We start from the raw sequence: 18,593 nt of genomic DNA, 5'->3' as shown, positions 1-18,593 counted from the left end.
TGAGCCTTTTTACTTGAGTTGTACAGAACTTTTTCTTCAGGCAGCGTGTATTTTAAAAAATGTTTCTGGAAGATGTCACAGCACTTAACCAAGTCTGCAGTCTGTCTTAGTCTGAAAATGACAGAAGAAAAACTTCTTGCAGCAGATTAATTCAGAACTGTGCTTTTTAAATGCATTCTAGGCCTTCTTGAACAGATTTTTGTCTGGGCAGCTCTCCAAAACTATTTACATAAAATACCAGTAAATAACATAATAATAAATGGACCCTTGGCAACAACAAGAAAGAGGGGAGGGGAAATGTAATAGTTTCTTTTTAAAAATGAAAGATCAGTACAATATTCACTTGTACCAAAGGACTCCAATTATTTTTGAAGCAATCTTTCATCAGAGAAGCATCACGCCCATGCCAAAGCAAGTGCATTAATTTTAACCAGGCTTATTATCAGGTTAAGCATGGCCTCAGAATCCCAGTTTGGAAATAAAAAACCTTGCAGTTATTCAAATCCGGGTGCTTCCAGGCACGTGTTTATTGTGGGATTGGTACTCATCCTACATACAAACGTTTTGCAGCATCCACATGCATCTTCAGAAAGGAGCAGAAGGCTACTAACTAGAACATTCTTTTAAAAAAGGTTTTGTTTCTCTTCCGAAGTAGGAGTTTAGTTGAAATATAGGAAAATCAACTTTACATAACTTGTTAAAAACTAATGGACGACATATTTTCCTTTTTAATTATTGTGAAGTATTATATCTACATTTAAAATAGTATTCCCCCCTGCAAGCTATGCCCTACATTTCTACCCCAAAGTAGCACTCACCAAGTGAGAACATTAACAACTTTGAACTGACATAGCATTATGGGCATGAGAATGGAAGGGAGTGTAACACAAAGCATCATCAGCAGGTGATTTGCCTTTGAATGTGATCTGATTCACCCTCTCATTTTTGTTTAAAAGTCATAAAAAGGTATAGGACCCCTGACAGTTAAGTCACGAACGACTCTGGGGTTGCGGCACTCATCTCACTTTACTGGCCGAGGGAGCCGGCATTTGTCCGCAAACAGTTTTTCCACGTCACGTGGCCAGCATGACTAAGACGATTCTGGCGAAACCAGAGCAGTGCACAGAAATGCCATTTATCTTCCCGCCGGAGCGGTACCTATTTATCTACTTGCACTTTAATGTGCTTTTGAACTGCTAGGTTGGCAGGAGCAGGGACCGAACAACGGGAGCTCACCCTGTCGTGGGGATTCGAACCGCCAACCTTCCGATCGGCAAGCCCTAGGCTCAGTGGTTTAGACCACAGCGCCACTGCATAATCCCATTTGGGGGAGAGAGCATAATACCTTCTTCTCATGCACTTGTTGAAACTTCTATCAAACATATGGTGTATATATATATTATTTATACACTTCTCCTTGCATTTGAAACCTTGGCCTTATTTGAAAATCTCCAGACAATATAGACTTGTTAAATGGGATGGATCTAAAATGTTTCCGGCTCACAGAAATTAACAGGTTGTCCCCCCGCCACCCTACTGTCAAGTGTCATTATTATAAATGTCTTCAAAAAATATGTGTGCATGTCTGAAAATAATTTACATGCCAAAGCATTTGGTATGAAAAATGTCCAGGCTCCAAATGAACTCAGGTTCCTAGAGATTAATCACATAGCAAATAGGAAAACCGTCAAGAAGGAGCAGCCGTGTCAGGCTGATGGAGCAAAAACATGAAAGAGCCTTGCAGCATCACCACGACTAAAAAAATTATTGTGGCCTCAGCTTTGGTGAGCCAGCATCCATATCATCAGATGCATGAAGTGGTCATCTAAGTGGGAAAAGATATGTTTCCTGAATACAGAGATAAGATGTTTTCAATTTATTTATTTATTTCAAAATAAGGCTGAAAACTCAAACATCATAAAAACCCAGGTATGTTTGTGTCATAAATGAATATATTTTTAAATTACTATAATTGTTATCATTATCATTTTTACAGCAGATCTCCAAGGCTGTCAGAGCAACACAACAAACACTTCCAAGCATATCCAGAAGTCTCCGTTGCTCTCGAGAAGGCAAGGAACTTAAGGATGAGACCTCTGCCACTGTCTCTATTGCTGCTCTTTTCTCTATGTCAGGGTTAGCCAGTGTAGTGCCCTTTAGATGTTTTGGACTCCAATTCCCATCATCCTTGGCTCAGCTGAGGGTGATGGGAATTGGAGTCAAATATATCTGTAGGGTACCACTTTGGCTATCCTTGCTGTACTTCCTCCAAATGTAAGTTTCTGGCATGGATGTGGTGGGGGAGGGGTAGAAGAAGAGAACTATGGGGGAATCTCCAAGTTTTACCTGAGACACCAAGCCAATTATGACCAAGCAAATTGGTCGTAACTCTTCTGTCGGTGGCCAAAATGGAGAGTGGACAAAAAAGACAAATAGCTAAGGTGCTGGTATAGAAATAATTGGAAACACTTGACTCTGCACTGGGGGGATTCCCAGTAATATAGGGGAACGGTCAGTTGGAAAGAGAGAATTGCAGTAAATGGAAGATACTAAATATTGTGTCTCAAATGAAAGATCATATTAAGATACTATTTTCTATATTAGTCTAAGGGAGAAGAGAAGTTTTGTGAAAAATTTACGTACTGTACTTTGTGTTTTAAGAGAAAATAGACAACCTGTGTACAAATACCTGTGATAGATAGATGAGAGAAAGATATATAGATAGATAGAGAAATAGGAAGCTAATAGTTTGCAAGAAAACATCCTTTGCTAACATTCTTCAGATGCTGGATGGTGGGACCAGGGCCAGCTCATCCATGAGGCGAGGTGAAGCGACTGCCTCAGGCAGCAGGATCCTGTGGGACAGCAGATCCTGTTGTTGATCTTTGTTCCCCGCCCCCTGTTCTTCATACTGTACTGTATAGATAGATCTTCCTTCACCTCTCCTTCCTTGGCAAGGAGGGGGGTGCCATTTTGGGGTCCGCCTCATGCAGTGGTGGAGCTTTATGCTCTGGCACCGGGGGGTGGAGAGCAGGTGGGGGCAGGGCTGGCATGCATTCCGGAAGTGTGGCGCGCTACCTACGAGGGCACGGCTCCCAGCACAGGCGGGTGGCAGTCTCGATGGCACCCCACCGGGATCACGCTGCCAGGGGTAGTGCGCTCCCCGCCGCACTCCTCTTCCTCTGCCAGTGACCTCATGTGCCAAAATGTATTGGTTGGGACTTTATTTTCATATGGAATGAAAAGGGAATAAAAAGTGAAAGAACGGACAGCTTACATATGCCAAAAGGTTCATCCACAAAACAAGTCGGGTAGACCTAAACAAAAAGCCCTTTGTGTATCAATTCTTGACAATAGTCGTGTTGGATGAATGCTGTAATGGCTGCTCCTACTGACTGCTCAGTACAATTGGAAATGTAATGGCAACAACAATAATTGGGGTAATTTAGAAGCACACAGTTCAACACAGGCATGGTATCTTAATTTCTTGCATATAACAAAACAACACAAACAATGCTTCCCTCAAGAACTGTTTTGCAACTCAATTCCACAGGGCAGACAATCGACTTCTTATCTTGTATTTACAGGAGCAAAAATGCTCGGGGTTTGGATCCTCTTAAAAAAAACGGAGGGCACATCCCAGGGAGTTTCCATCTGTGGTGCAGTCTTTCCAAAGGAATTGGTTCCCTTCCATGGAAAACATAAAGAGGCATTTGGGCAATTCTTAAATTATAAGTATTAAGGTAGGATCCCCCAATGAAACCTGTAAGCCTTTCCCAACCCCAATTTCAGCTAGATCTTCAGCCGCTTCTCTCAGTTGCCTTCTTAACACAGTAGAGTTCCAACCAAATGTGTGCCTTGGGAGTTGCGACATCAGGCCACTGGGATACTTATTAAAAAGTGGGCAGCTTACAAAGGGTAACACTGCAAGCTGCCGGCCAGTTTAAATTTCAGTATAACCTGAAACCAGGTGAAAATCCTCATCGACCAGGATAGCGAAGCTGATGCAGAGTATAAACAAGGCATGGACCAGAGAGATCTGAGGTTTTGGAAATCAGGAGTGTGAATTGGATATAAGATTAAACAAGGAGTTACTACTGAAAGCAACAAGGGATATTTGAGTTTCAGCGTCCCACCTTGTAACTGGAGCTGTCATCTTTTGTATAGGCTAACATTTGTATGAAGTGCAGTCTTCAGTGAACTTCTGACGTTCTTTGTTCACAGAACTTAGGAAGAATTCATACCTGACAGAATCAAAAAGAGAATTTCTGAATGGCATATTTTTCTAGACTTTGCCCTCAATAGGTGCATCATCAATGCAGTAGGTCTTTTAGGTTTTCCCAGCATGGGATATATTCAGTGTGTTATGAACTCTTTCCCAATAGGTATTCATCTTCACACACAACCACTGTAGGTGAGGATAATGCCCTTTTAGTGAGCACCCACAGTCCCAAACATGCTTTCTGTTTGTGTTTAATCCTCATCTAATCCCTTTAAAAAAAACCTGTGCAAAAGATGAAGAAGACATCATGCAGTCTCTCTGTGATTCCTGCAGAGGCTAGCAAGAGAGCAACACAGAATTTTGTATAATACTTCACTCATTTGACTGATTCCACCTTGGAATTCTTTGTTCCAACTCTGCCAGAGCTGGATTTTCTATCATCCACCCCCAATAGTAGCATTTTTTCACCCCTTTCCAGTGATAAAATGGGAGAGGCATTGGCTTGAAGGAATTATTAATGTGGCACCATTTCCTTTCTTATTCTCGAGCCCCTGAGAAGCCCAGATGAAGATGGATGCTTTTTGTTTGTTCGCCATACAAATGCCTCTTGATTGCCTTGGGTTTCAGAGTGACTTTTGATTAGGGCATTCAACTGATTAAAGATTTTTAGCTGGCTAATTACCTGGCAATGGCGTTTAACTGATAGATTAATTTATTGATGACGTTTAAAAAACTGGACATACTGCAAAGCTTCCGTCAGTGTGCCTTGGAGGAAAAGGAGGCGTTGTCTTAGTGAAAGATGAACAAAATGTGATAAGCAAAAGCTAGTATTCATTGCTAGAAGGAAAAGGCATTGGAAACATTTCCTCTCTTTTTCATCATGAATACTTTATCAAGCTTTGACAATAGTATATCCCAGCTCTGTCAGTGAGATCATACGAAGAAGAACTGCTAGTTGTCCCCTGTGCTGCAGAGGCCTTTCTGGCCTCCACTAGAAGTTGGGCATTCGCTGTCACCAGCCCCATGCTGTGGAATATTCATCACATTTGAGCTTCAGGAATCTCTTGGAAACCTAAGTATGTTGACAGGCCTACACAGTTGTCCAAAATTTCCCCAGTCATTTTAATAACTGCCTCACCTTGCCTCATATGTGGGCTAGCCCTGATCACAAGTTCTCTAGTGTAACTTACTAAAATGCCATTAACAAACAAATAAATCCCAAGATCTATCAGTACTGTTGGAGATGCAAGTGTATTGGACCACTTCAGTTGCCTATGATTCTGACTCTTAGATCTTGCCTTTCAGAATGGCTTTTGTTCTGTGTCAGCTCTGGATACAAACAGGAAGGAAAAGCCATTGTCAGTTTTCTTTTGCATCAAGAAAGAGAGAAAGGAGCTGATGCATGCACACCGCCGACATGGTAGCAGACCTTGAACAACCCTACATCCCTAAAGTTACTGCGTGTTGTGCCCTTAACTAATTAATCAGGGGGTGGGTTTTAATTTGTGGCCACAACAATGTGTAATTAAAAAAAGCTTTCGGCAATCCTCTTAACACCGCTCAGTAGACCCTGGGTGAACAGCTGAATCTTACAACTCAGTAGCTTTCCAACGTGTCCGTTTTCCAATTAAACAGATTCAAGGAATCCCTGGCTGCATTCAGATACATCAACTGCATGCAGTGCTGCAGCTACTGGTGTTTCTGCTGCACTCTCTCATTTATATGTCTCACCCTATAATTTCTCCCATATTAGTAGACTTTACTGCAGTATCTCAGCCGCCTAATGTTCAGATCTACCACTCAAATGAGATTGTGCAATTTGAAGCAGTGTCAGTCAGAAAAAGAAAAAAGGGCTTCCTGCAGTACTCAGACATTTCCAGACATCCAGCCCCGCTTGATGCTTCCACAAGATGGCTTGCCCTGTTGCACGGCACAGCCCTGATTTTAAGGGAAGAGAGGAAAGGCAGGGCAGTCTTGTGCTCGCCAGTGCCAAACCCAGACACCTCGCCACCTGAGGCAAAGTGCAAGATGCAGCAGTCTGAATTAGGGAACACAGGTCTGGGACTTCAGCTGCAGCAGCATCTGCCTAGGAAGCCATTTCACTCTGTCTAATGATAGGGTCAGCCCTGGTGTACAGTATATCTTCCAAGTCTCCCTCCACAAAGAATGGGCTCATTTACATTTTGTGATTCCACGGATACAGACAGTTTTGCTAAACTGAAAGATGAAGGGTCCCAAAGCTGTGTAAGAAATGACACCTGTGCTAGTGGTTTCTTCCAGCAATTCTATCCACCCAGCCCTAGAAGATAGGATTCCTGACCTTTTAATTTAAAATAATACAGATAACCTAGGTGCCATAGCCAAGGCTAGACAAAGATGGTAAGGCCAGACCTCGAGTGTTCTTATTCAGTTCAGGCATACCTCCCAATGAATCTGCGATTATGAAAACACACGTCTGCTTTGTGTGGTCTAGCTTGTGACTGAAGCCCTGAAAACCATGCCACTCACTCATATGTTGACTTGCTGACAATGCTGCTAGGCCCTGCCCCAGCTTGTGAATCAAAACGTGTAGCTCAATATCAGCAATTTCAAGCAGAAATCATACAGATAAGTGTTGCTCTAGCAGTAAAAACAAGCTTGGCTGTATGATCCCAGCTGAAATCGATAGTAAGCTTTTCCAGTGAGAAGGAAGCAATAGAGAATGTTCTATGTTTTGAATATAACTTTAGAACAGGAGCAGGGCAGAGGTGCAAGTGGAAGGTTTGCAGAAAATATTAACACACATCCATTCATATTCCAACTAACATGTACTGGAACTAAGGTCTGGCTTAAATTAAATGTCATCTGTCATAAAAAAATTTAGAATCTCAGGTTCCAACTCTCCAACCCACAAAAAGCGAGTGATTTTCTGCTTCTGTATATGAAGGCAGGCACTGTATGTACCCTTCCAGCCCAATTTGCAGAGGTGCATATAAAATCCTTCTGCACACCTCCCTATCTTTGCCTAGACTTGCTAACTTGATGTCTGACATTTCCCCACTAAGTGTTTTTAGGGATTTTTAAAATGAAATTGAAAGCAATGTCCTGGAGACTCGAGGCAGGCATTCTCGCATTACAGTGGTACCTCAGGTTAAGTACTTAATTCGTTCCGGAGGTCAGTACTTAACCTGAAACTGTTCTTAACCTGAAGCACTGCTTTAGCTAATGGGGCCTCCTGCTGCTGCCGCGCCGCCAGAGCATTATTTCTGTTCTCATCCTGAAGCAAAGTTCTTAACCCGAGTCTGTGACCTGAAGCGCATGTAACCCGAGGTACCACTGTACTTAAAAATAGCAAAAACAAACACAGTGCAAATTTAAATAATGGCTTCATGCAGATAGTTAATACTTTATCCTGACCAATAAATGCCTGACCTCCCAAGCAGTGAATCTGTTCACACATTACTGAAAATTCTTCTCTACATGCTCTTGAAGTTTAAAACTGTGATGTACAGATGGTATTGTTCGTGTGGCCACTCTGATACCTCCGAGGGATTTCAATGAGGTGATATTTGGATGTAGAAATCTGTCTGTAGCCAAACAGGTTGCATGTCTTGAAAATGTATGGGGAGTGTGGAACCCTCTGCAATTTTATATTTATATGCCATTGTGCTTGCTAACCATTCTCTCTCTTATTTTTAACATTCAACATTTTGGTTCACATTTTAATTACGTGGCCCTGTTCTATTCCTCAGACAGTACAGCTGTCACCTTGAGGGCTTCATTGCCTGTCCACACACACCTTTTGCCACAGGAAGCACTGATGTGCACGAGAAGCATGACTTGTGTAAGTCACTGGTAGGTGAGCTGTAGTCCAATGCGCTACAGAACAAGTCAAACATCAGGTTGTATTTGTGAAACGATGCTGACATATATAGGACACCCACGCTGGCTCTGCAACTTAGTTATTTTACTAGCTCACTGCTTCAGGTCTAAACAGCAATGAGGAAGGACTTGGCTACCAGCTGAAAACAAAATGTATCACAAGTGTGGCTATCTTATTTTTGTGATCCTGAATAAAACAGGGAAATAGGGAGGTGCCTTACTGTGCTGGGCCCAAGGGTAACCCGAGAACCGTGCTCCAGGTCCGGTCCAGAATCCATAGGTTCCACTAGGAGTCAGTCTGACAGGGTCAAGGCAGGAAACCAGGCAAGGACAGGTACAGGATCTCAGGCAAGGCCTGGCATACAGCAATGTTGCTCCCGCAACCTGGGGCGGGGTCTGACAGCCTTTTATGTTTGTCAGGGTAATGGCTGGTCCTCATCCCCCGATGACTCACCTCCCTGTTTCGCCCGGAGGTGAGCACTTCTCCTGCGAGTACTCAGCTCTCCCCTTCTCTCAGACATTAGTCTCTGCAGCTTGGGAGACGTCAGTGGGCTACTAGACCCAGGGGCTGCCTCAGCCTCCCCTGACCAAACTGGTAATGGAGCAGCTGTAAGTGATGGCCCAGCTGAAGGCAACGAGGTAATCCCTGCATCTGGAGCCAGGGCAGGCTCAGGCCCCTGACTCGGCCCAGCTGGGGTTTGTTGCAGGGGATCCTGTTCAGACTGGAATTCTTCAGGACCAGGCCCCAGACTTGGTTCAGATGATGCCTGAGGCAAAGGATCCATTGCAGACTGAGACTCCTCTGGTTCTGAGTCCGAGCCCGAGGCCCAGGCCATCACACTGAGTCAGACTAAGTCCATGTAGTACAGTACAGTCGTACCTTGGTTTTTGAACAGCTTAGTTCTTGAACATTTTGGCTCCCAAATGCTGCAACCCCGGAAGTGACCGTTTCTGGTTTGCAAACTATTTTTGGAAGCCGAACATCCAACAGGACTTCTGCGGCTTCCATTTGGCTGCAGGAGCTTTCGAACATTTTGGAAGTCAAACAGACTTCCAGAACGGATTCCGTTCGACTTCCAAGGTACAACTATTGTCTACATGGCTTGGCAGTGGCTCTTCAGGGTTTTGGGCAGGATAGCCTCCTAAGGCTTGGGACCTTCCAAATGCTCTATCACTGAGCTACAATACCAAAGGAAGACTATAAGCCCAGAGTGGACTATAAGCTTATAGTGAAAACTGCCCAGAGTGGCTGGGGAAACTCAGCCAGATGGGTGGGGTAGAAATAATAAATTATTATTATTATTATTATTATTAATGTGACACCAAAACAGAGAAAGTCCATCTAGCTCCTTATTGTCTACACTGATCAGTGGCACCTTTTCAGGCAGGAAAGTTTCTCAGTCTGACCTGGAGATTCCAGGGATTGAACCTATGACCCTCCACATGCACTGCCACTTTGCTACAGCCCTTCTCCAATAAAGGTCATGTTTCTGGTGCATCTTCTTTTGGGTATTTTCCTATTGGTGGTCCACTTCTGTCAGAATCCATCTCAAAGTGCTTACAGAGCAGTCTTACACGGATCTACTCAGAAGCAATCCCCACTGAGTTCACTGTGGCTTGCTTAGAAGCATAGAATCTTACAGCTGAAAGGCATCCGGAGGGTCATTGAGTCTAACCCCCAACAATGCAGAAATCTCATCCATGACAGAGGGATTAAAAACCTCCAATGCAGAGGAGTCCACAGCCTGCTGAGGAAGTCTGTTCCACTGTCGAACAGCTCATACTGAAGACAGCTCGGTATAGGGAAGTTTTAAATGGTTTATTATGTTTCTGTATATGCTGAAAGCTGCTCAGAGTGACTGAGGCAACCCAGTCAGATGGGTGGGGCACAAATGTTGTTGTTTTTGTTGTTGTCGTCGTCAGAACATTCTTCCCAGGTAAGTGACTACAGGAATGTAGTGAAGAAGAAGAAATGAGATTGATTAGAAATTCAATCATCTTGGACAATCCTGTCGAAGTCCATCCTATTTTCCCATTTCTCCCCTCAAAAAAGTTCAACTAGAAGTGGCCTTAAATGTGAGGCTGCAGTGAGCAGTGAGAGTGCCCTTTTTTGTAGTGTAAACAGCAGCAGGTTCAAAGGGGCTGGATGAGTTAAAGTTTAATCCTTGCCTTCCACTGGAGTCCCAGCCAAAATTGCCACACAAAGTTGTTGTTTGTATTGGGAAGGAGCCTCCTACCCCCCCACCCCTGCCCACGCCAGGCTTACCTCCTTATGCAAACATCAGTTTCAGGCAAGTGATTTCCAGCGGAAGGACTGTGGTGGGTGGGGTGAGAGAGTTGAAGCTTAACCTTTAAAGGAGGTAGAGAAGGAGTCTTTAATGCCCTCCCCACCCCACCCCAAAGCCTACTTGCTTGTAAAATGCTTGCACATAATTAACGCCACATTCAGTTTGGTCCTATGTCTAATTATTCAGTCTACCACATGCGGTCTCCTGGCAGCATATTTCAAATGGGTGAATTTAGGCTCCCAAAGATCTGCCTTCACTGGCAGGTTCCAGAGGGTTTCTGGTTTATTTCTCTCTCTCCCCCCCCCCAATTTATTACTTTATCATGGATTCCCAGTAGCCAATGCTGAATTCATTTGGAAATGTAAGAAGAAACACCTTTAAGCAAAGAGTACCGCTTGCTGGAGCACAGATTCATAGAGCTGCCCTTTCCTCAGGTGTTATATATCAGCTAGTAGGTGTGAAATGTCAGCATTGATATGAAAGGGACTTGTAATTTGTCTTGAAAATGAAATGCTGAAAAGTTTGTACCCCCCAGATACATCATCTGAAATCTGAGTGTGTTGTTTATCTTGTCTGACAGGTTACCTGTTAATGCTTACTTGATTGGATACCCTGGGGAGTCTGGCCAGTCTTTTGTAATGATAAATACTTAGTTCCTGAGCCAGGTCACAGGCTCACCCTATTCATACACAGACATACCCTTAAGACAGGATTTGTGAAGGAAAAGACAATGGGGAGGCTTTTCCATTTTCCTTTGACCTTGCAGAGAAAACATTTGGTCAGTTTGGGAGCCAAAAATGGTTTCATGTCGGTCTTCCTTTGCTGATCTATATATGTGCTTGGTTGGTACATTTATGAACATTTATTATATATCTAAGACCTTAAATTCTTATCACATCAATTAGAAGAATCTAACTGATATGTGACTTGTAGGGTAGCCTCTTGAAGGCTTCCAGTCTTAGGAAAAGGTATATGGAGCTAGTTAACTTCTTCAGATGAGTTTTCAGCACATAAACTTACTGACCTGTATTTTTTTTCTATATTTAGTTTTATTTTTTATAGAGCGAATACATGTAAAACTTTGTCTATCATGTATTACACTTTTTTTTTTTTTGAGTTTGAAAGTATTTGTCTATTTTGTCTTGATATGGTGTGCAAACAATATCAATGAATTCCATTTATTCATAGAACCTTTGGCTGACCTTCAGGATTCCATCCCTAACTCCCTCCTACAGTATTTCTTGCAGCCCACGCCTTGTGTGTGCCACATGCAATCTGTTACATGCCCCAGCTGAAGCCACAAGAAAACAGAGAGGGTAGTGTTATAAGAATTCTGATAGAACCATGTTTCTTAGCATTCTAGATAGAATTTAAGGCATCTTTGGGTGTTTGCCTGAACATTCAAATGCTCAAGGTGTGGAAAGAGACAGGTGTGCATATGCAAGCCCTGTCCCAATGTCCCCAGGCACACCACCCCAATGCTTAGTCCCTGAGCTTTTTATTGCATAAGGAAGGTCTGCATGAGGCATCCAAAAGTATTCACTTGAACTTGAGTCGTTTGCATGATCCTGCTTTATTAGGGTCCCCAGTTGTCTGGAGGGTCCTACTCACTTCCCAATGAACATGAGTAGAAGCCCCGTGAAATATTTCCCTGTGCAACATGGAAACATCAGGGAAAGCCCAGGTGGAAAGAACACACATGAGCTGTGATTGCAGGGGGTTTGGACCAGATGCTCATTTGGGTACCCTCTCCTCTGACTCTACAATTCTATGAGGACATTGTGCATTGGGATTGTGTGTGCATCCCTGTCCACACTTGAAACACTTGTATGTTCAGACAAATGCCTAAATATGCATTTCCTAAATATGCATACCTTTCCTAACTGAAATTACTCTGCTTGGGGTTAACCTTGACTGTTGCAGATTGGTTTTGGTTAGCTTTCAGTATTTATATGGAAGCTCTGGTATAGCTCAATTGGTAGAGCATAAGACCCTTAATCTCAGAGTTGTGGATTCGAGCCCCATGTTGGGCAGAAGATTCCTGTGTTGCAGGAGGTTGAACTAGATGATCCTAGTGGTCCCTTCCAACTCTATAAATCTATGGTTCTATGATCTTATGGGTCTCTGGGTCCAATGCTCCAGTAAAGAGTCATGCGTTTCCTATTTTTCTTAGGAAATCAAGAATTCCACACCAAATGTTCTCTAATTACTCTCAAGTGGATGCTACCTGAACTAAAAGGTAAAGGTACCCCTGCCCGTACGGGCCAGTCTTGACAGACTCTAGGGTTGTGCGCTCATCTCACTCTAGAGGCCGGGAGCCAGTGCTGTCCAGAGACACGTCCGGGTCACGTGGCCAGTGTGACGAAGCTGCTCCGGCGAACCGGCACCAGAGCAGCACACGGAAACACCGTTTACCTTCCTGCTATAAAGTGGTACCTATTTATCTACTTGCACTTAAGGGTGCTTTCGAACTGCTAGGTGGGCAGGAGCTGGGACCGAACGACGGGAGCTCACCCCGTCGCGGGGATTCGAACCGCCGACCATGCGATCGGGTTTTACCCACAGCGCCACCCTTGTAAAAAAATTAAGTTATACATTAGCCCAATAACTTCATCTCTTGTCACCTCTATTTGACTTAGATATTTTGGATACTGAATCCTGCTTGGCCTACCAGTCTGCCAAAATTGTACGAGTTGCCAAACAAATGAAATCCCAAAATATTATTCTGCCCCAACATGGTTTTGGGGTGTCAGCCTCAGCTCTTCTCAGCCTGACTCATTGGTAGATGCATGCGCATCTTTTGTTTTCATACTCTCTCTTCAATCCCATTTGTCCTCTCCCAAGAGGTCCCTACTGTTTCATCCGCTCCCTAGTCTAATAAGGATAATTTTATTTTGTTTAACAGGAATCAATATGGGAGGGAAAGTGCTAAACAGTGAGTTGAACTGTGTATGCTTCATCTGTTGGAAAACAGGAAAAGAAGGATTACTCATAAGGATCTAAGATTTTACAACTGAATAAATGAAAACACCCGTTCTTTCTCAGTCTGACGCTTAGCATCCAGCTAAGTCACTTCTCCATTCCAGTCTGAGAAAGGTCAAACAACAAGGTCCTTCACAGTTAGTTAAACTATTGAGAGTATAAAGACAACACAGTTTGGAGAAAATATGCCAGGTTGCCATATGCCAAGGACCTGTGATCAAGCATTTCCTCCAATAAATTTTTCAGTGCTTCTGTAGCCTAAGAGTACATGTTGTTAGTGCCTTGAAATGGGAGATGTTTGCCCAGTCTAACCTGGAAGAGCTGTAGTTCAGCAGTAGATGGGGCTGACCCGATCGTTAGGTAGACTGAGACAGTCACTTCAGGCAGTAAGAGAGGCAGTGGCAGCTGGGGTTGTCAGAGAATTATGTTGTAAATCAGGCTTCCTCAATGAAATATACTCAGAGTTGAGAGTGGATTTCATGCTCTTTATTCCGCTCATAGTGGTGAGGAGGAATGGAAGTTCCCCCAGAATGTCTGCTTTGTATACATTATTTATACAATGGGCCCCACGTGATTGGCTAATTCCGGGATTCTCCTGTAGGCCAATCAGGTTGCGGATTCACTTCCACCTGGAGCTGGATTGGGTGGCTCCTATGGACCAATCAGATTGCTGCATTCTGAATCCTATTGTTCTAGGACCAATCAGACTGCTGCATTTTGGATCCTATTCAACTCAGTACATAACACTCAACTTCGGCCCTCCAGATGTTTTTGGCCTACAACTCCTATGATCCCTAGCTAGCAGGACTAGTGGTCAGGGATGATGGGAATTGTAGCCTCAAAACATCTGGAGGGCTGAGGTTGAGCCTGTTGTAAATAAATCCAAAAGCTGAAATTGCTGTGGTTTGCATATTCATCTATGGTCAGGAATCAGTCAAAGCAATACCCATCACAACATTGTTGTTACTTCTGTTGTTTTAAATAAAATCCTGCAAATTATATATAATGGCATTGTTTTTTAAATTGCTTTGACATTTCCTTTGCATTGTAATGGCTTTCTTCAGGGTTGAGTAGAAGAACTCGTGCATGCAGCCATCAAAGCAGGATTTAGCCCACCCACCAGCTGCTGCTGGGTCGGTTAAATCGTGCTTTCTGCAGGGCTGAGGTGCATCAGTAAGAATGGTTATGACAAAAATACAACAGGATTTACAAAAGAGGAGACAGCAAGGCAAATAAGAAACCACTGTTAGCAGAAGCAGAACTGAAATGGAATGAAACAGCGCTGATTATGGTAAATATACTGTAGGTCAGAATGGAAATTGCTGCTTTTGTATATCCCTAGTGGCAGCTAGGGATGGATGGGCCCATTACAGTCCCAATTCTACATGGGGACAGTGCTAAGTAAGTCTCATCTCATTTCCATGCAGGTTTTGAAGAGAAAATCCTTCAAATTCTGCATGGAAATGAATTAAACAGCAATACTTCTGAGGTAGTCCAAGTTCTGCAGTCCCAGCACTGTGCTCTATTCTACCCCTTTTACAAGCTTCAGACATCAACCTCCGGCTCACAGCTTAGAGTGGCTTGTTGCCACATGCTTTGAGCAAAATAGGGCAGGGTTCCCCAAACTTGGGTCTCCAGCTGTTTGGGGACTACAACTCACATCATCCCTAGCTAGAAGGACCATTGGTTAGGGAGGATGGAAACTGTAGTCCAAAAAGAGCTGGACACCCAAGATTGGAAAACGCTGGACTACAGCTAGTCCTTCCTGGGAATGACAGCACCTGATGACATTTGGGGGGCAGCAGCTGTCCCCAGCTCCAGACTGTGAGCATCTGGGTGACTCCTGGAGCTTTGTGAAGCATTTTGTTGTTGTGCATTAAATGGATAGAGGAAACACACTAGCCCTCTGACCACCTCATAGTGTGATCTGCAGGATTGCAGATTCTAAAGTGGACTATACAGTGGGCTCATGACTCAGTCCAGTTCTTGATCTGCCAGGCATGAACTGGGTGAGTCCACTTTGAAATCCGAGTTCTGTGGATTCCTCCTCCTGCATCCCTTATGGCAGCAGATCTAGGGGCCGTTCCCATGCAGAGATACATGGTGCCTAAACTAGCCTGTTGTCCTCTGGTGGGGTGGAGAATACTGTCCTACAAGATTCAGTTGCTAGGTTGGCCAGCTTCTGTACATTAAAAAGGGGTGAGCAGGGCTCTGTTTGTTTTTCAGTGGGAACTCAATGGAACTCAGTTCCAGCACCTCTCAGGTGGGCACCATTGCCATTCTGAGAGAACAAGGGAGGCATTCATAGTGAGTTCTGGCACCTCTTTTTCTAGAAAAATAGCACTGGGGGTGAGGCACTATTTTGTCCATCACCTCAGGAAGCAAAATGTATTTGGCTGTTCCTGGCAATAGAATCATAGAACTGGGAGCACAGGCTCCACTTGCAAAGATCCCAGGCCTCTCCTGGAAAAGAATTTGAAAGAACAAAGTTCTCTTATTTTCAGTAAGGGGGCTGTGATATAGGCATTGACTTCACAAAATTACTAGTGTCTGTCAGGAACTATACCGAATGGTATGTCTGCAGGGACCCATAGGACGGCTCACACCACCATGGTGTTGCTTTATCACATTTTCTTTTAAACACAGCTGGAGTAAACACTTTGCCTGCATCATATATATATATATACACACACACATCAATGTCTGCTTTTTGCCATAGTAGCTTCTTCTTTCATTTTCGAGTTGATAGGCCACTTTGTTCTTTTCCCTGCTATCCAGAGGCCCTAGAAGATTTCTTTTAACACAACCTTTCAAGCACTTTCCCAGACCTTGGAGTTAGCCTCTCTCTCTCCCCTCCACCTCCTTCTCCACACTACAGCCAGACATAGAAAACAATTTGCCAACGGAGAAATGTATAACCCTGATGCGAGAGAGGAAGATTGGTATGGGCTGTCTTCCCCCTCCCCCCCATGCCTTAAGATGCTTCTCTGCACATAAGAGCATCATCAACATAATAAGCATAAAAAGCTCAGTTGGAATTGAACGCCAGGCAGTAATGTATTAATTAAGATCATTGTTATATTTCTTGGATTAGAATATCCTCCCTACCCTGCCCTGGATAACCATATGAATAGTTATTTTTTCATATTCTGCAATTTATTTATTTATTTATTTTTGCAAAGGATGCATTATGCAAGGGAAACCAGATTGCCTGAAAGAGCTTATAAAGTGAATTTTCCCCTCAGAGAAAACTGCCAACATTCCTTGCAAGGAACAAGTGATGCAGAAGAAACCCAGAGCTTACTAAGAGAAAGGACACTCCTCTTTACCTCTTCATTTGGCTTTGCTTAATGTGAGTTTGCTGTCATTTTTAATCCACTGGGAACGGGGGAATCCAACAGAAATAAAACTTCTCATTTAAACTTTTTCATAGTTTAAGGTTCTACTCTCATCAGTTTAATAGCTGAATCAAAATAGCTGGGCAACTAATATACATCCAAGCTACAAAAGTAGCTGCTAGCATTCAAAGAACCCTTTGTAGAATCCTCAAATGTTTTCTGAGGACAGTACTTACCCAGAAAGCAACCCAAAACCTCTCCAACCTCAGGAAATAGCAGTTGTCAACAAACTTGAATATTGCCATCCAAAAAGGCACTAAAAATAATACCTCAAAACCCAAAGGAAATTACTTAGCCTGGTACAGAATGACCTGTCAACCAAGCAATATAGTTGAATGTTTATTATGATGCACTTCTCTTGTGATGGTTGAAGGAAAATGCCAGGGGGGCGGAGATCTGCAGAGCCGGTTTAGTAGGCAAAATAGATAGCATACTCTGAATATGCTTATCTACTCATACCAAGAACTGACTTAGTTGGTCTTTAAGGTGCTACTGGAAGGAATTTGTTTTGTTTTGACTATGGCAGACCAACACGGCTACCTATCTGTAACTGGAACTATGCTTATCTAGATCATGATAATGAGGTGACTGCAGAATAATCGCTTGAAACAATCCACATTTACCATTTACCCTTCACTTTCTAGGCACAAGTCCATGCTTTAAAGTGCTGCGTTTGAGTGCTTTTCTTTTTTTCTTTTTTTAACCTGGCAATTTCCCTGCAAAATCTCACTCTTTAATGCTGAATTGGAACAAACAGCAATTCAGTGGGTTTTGGGGGGGAGAAAGCACTATGGCAAAATATTTTTTTAAAAAAAGTACTCAGATACAGTGCTTTAAAATGTGGCCAGTGCCCAAAAACATGGCACAAAAGGAAGTCTGGATGAGCCCTTAATCATGTTGTAGCAGATGTGCAAGTCTCAGAGCAGGAAGTATTACAGCATCAATGATTGAAGAAGGTAGCCTACCTGCTGGGATGTGATGAGAGAGGAATACATCTGTCAATTTTGTTTTCTCTCAGATACTTATTTTTCCATTCTTAAGTTTAGTTCTCAAATTTTGTTTTAAAAAAGTGAAACTTCATCAGCATCTTAGTGCAATTTTCTCCAAATACACACATTTTTCAATGCAATTTTCCTAATGTACACATTTTTGGAAAGCAATTTCCCATAATATAATGCACTTTTGTATTTTTTTTTTACTAATATATGCATTTTATGCACATTTTGTTTATATGTGTGTGTGTGTATGTATGTATGTATGTATGTATGTACTGTATATGCACTTTTGTACTTGATATTTGTCTGGAGAACTGCATTGCAAAATTTGAAGAAGTGCAAATTCCAAAGGATGGCTGAGTTTCCGTTAGGTAGGGTTGTCTTTAAATGAAAATAGAATTGAATTCCTCTTCCATCCCTAGATGTGTCTAGCACATAATAAATGTCAATTTTTGCTGTTAGGTTCCCTTAGCCCAAAGTTTGGAGACTGCTGTTCAAGAGCAGGTGAAAACATGCATGCTCCCTCTTCCATGTGACAGCTCTTGAGATATTTGAAGATGGCTATCACATCTCCTCTTTTCAAGGCAAAACATACCCAGCTCCTTCAACTGTTTCTCATAAGGTTTGGTTTCCAGACCCTTGATCATCTTGGTTGCCCTCCTCTGCACACATCCCAGCTTGTCAAAATCCTTCTTAAATGGCAGTACACTAGCAATTCCTTCATCAATTTTTGGTGGCTGATGGTGGAGCTGCTAAAATGTTGTGTCTGATACTATTTTGTCTTTCCAAGCAAAACAGAATGTCGTGAAGATTCAGCTCACCTTTAGATGACCTGCTTATTGAGCAT

At 43.0% G+C, this 18,593-nt stretch overlaps 2 long non-coding RNA genes across 2 annotated transcripts; one reads left to right on the top strand and one right to left on the bottom strand.

Moving 5' to 3' along the window:
• Positions 1 to 40: 40 nt before the first annotated feature.
• On the bottom strand, positions 41 to 16,975 carry LOC309327689. Its single transcript, XR_014150626.1, has 3 exons — positions 16,928 to 16,975; positions 4,137 to 4,244; positions 41 to 111 (listed from the first exon to the last, which is right to left on the bottom strand). It is a non-coding gene; the product is annotated as an uncharacterized lncRNA (long non-coding RNA).
• LOC309327658 lies at positions 2,163 to 12,696 on the top strand. Its single transcript, XR_014150615.1, has 3 exons — positions 2,163 to 2,274; positions 7,954 to 8,056; positions 12,545 to 12,696. It is a non-coding gene; the product is annotated as an uncharacterized lncRNA (long non-coding RNA).
• Positions 16,976 to 18,593: the final 1,618 nt, after the last annotated feature.

Source organism: Podarcis erhardii, assembly GCF_964252035.2.
Source record: "Podarcis erhardii genome assembly, chromosome: 1".
Taxonomy (NCBI): domain Eukaryota; kingdom Metazoa; phylum Chordata; class Lepidosauria; order Squamata; family Lacertidae; genus Podarcis; species Podarcis erhardii.
The sequence above is the reverse complement of the archived record's forward strand: the minus strand, read 5'-3'. Positions and strand labels throughout refer to the sequence as shown.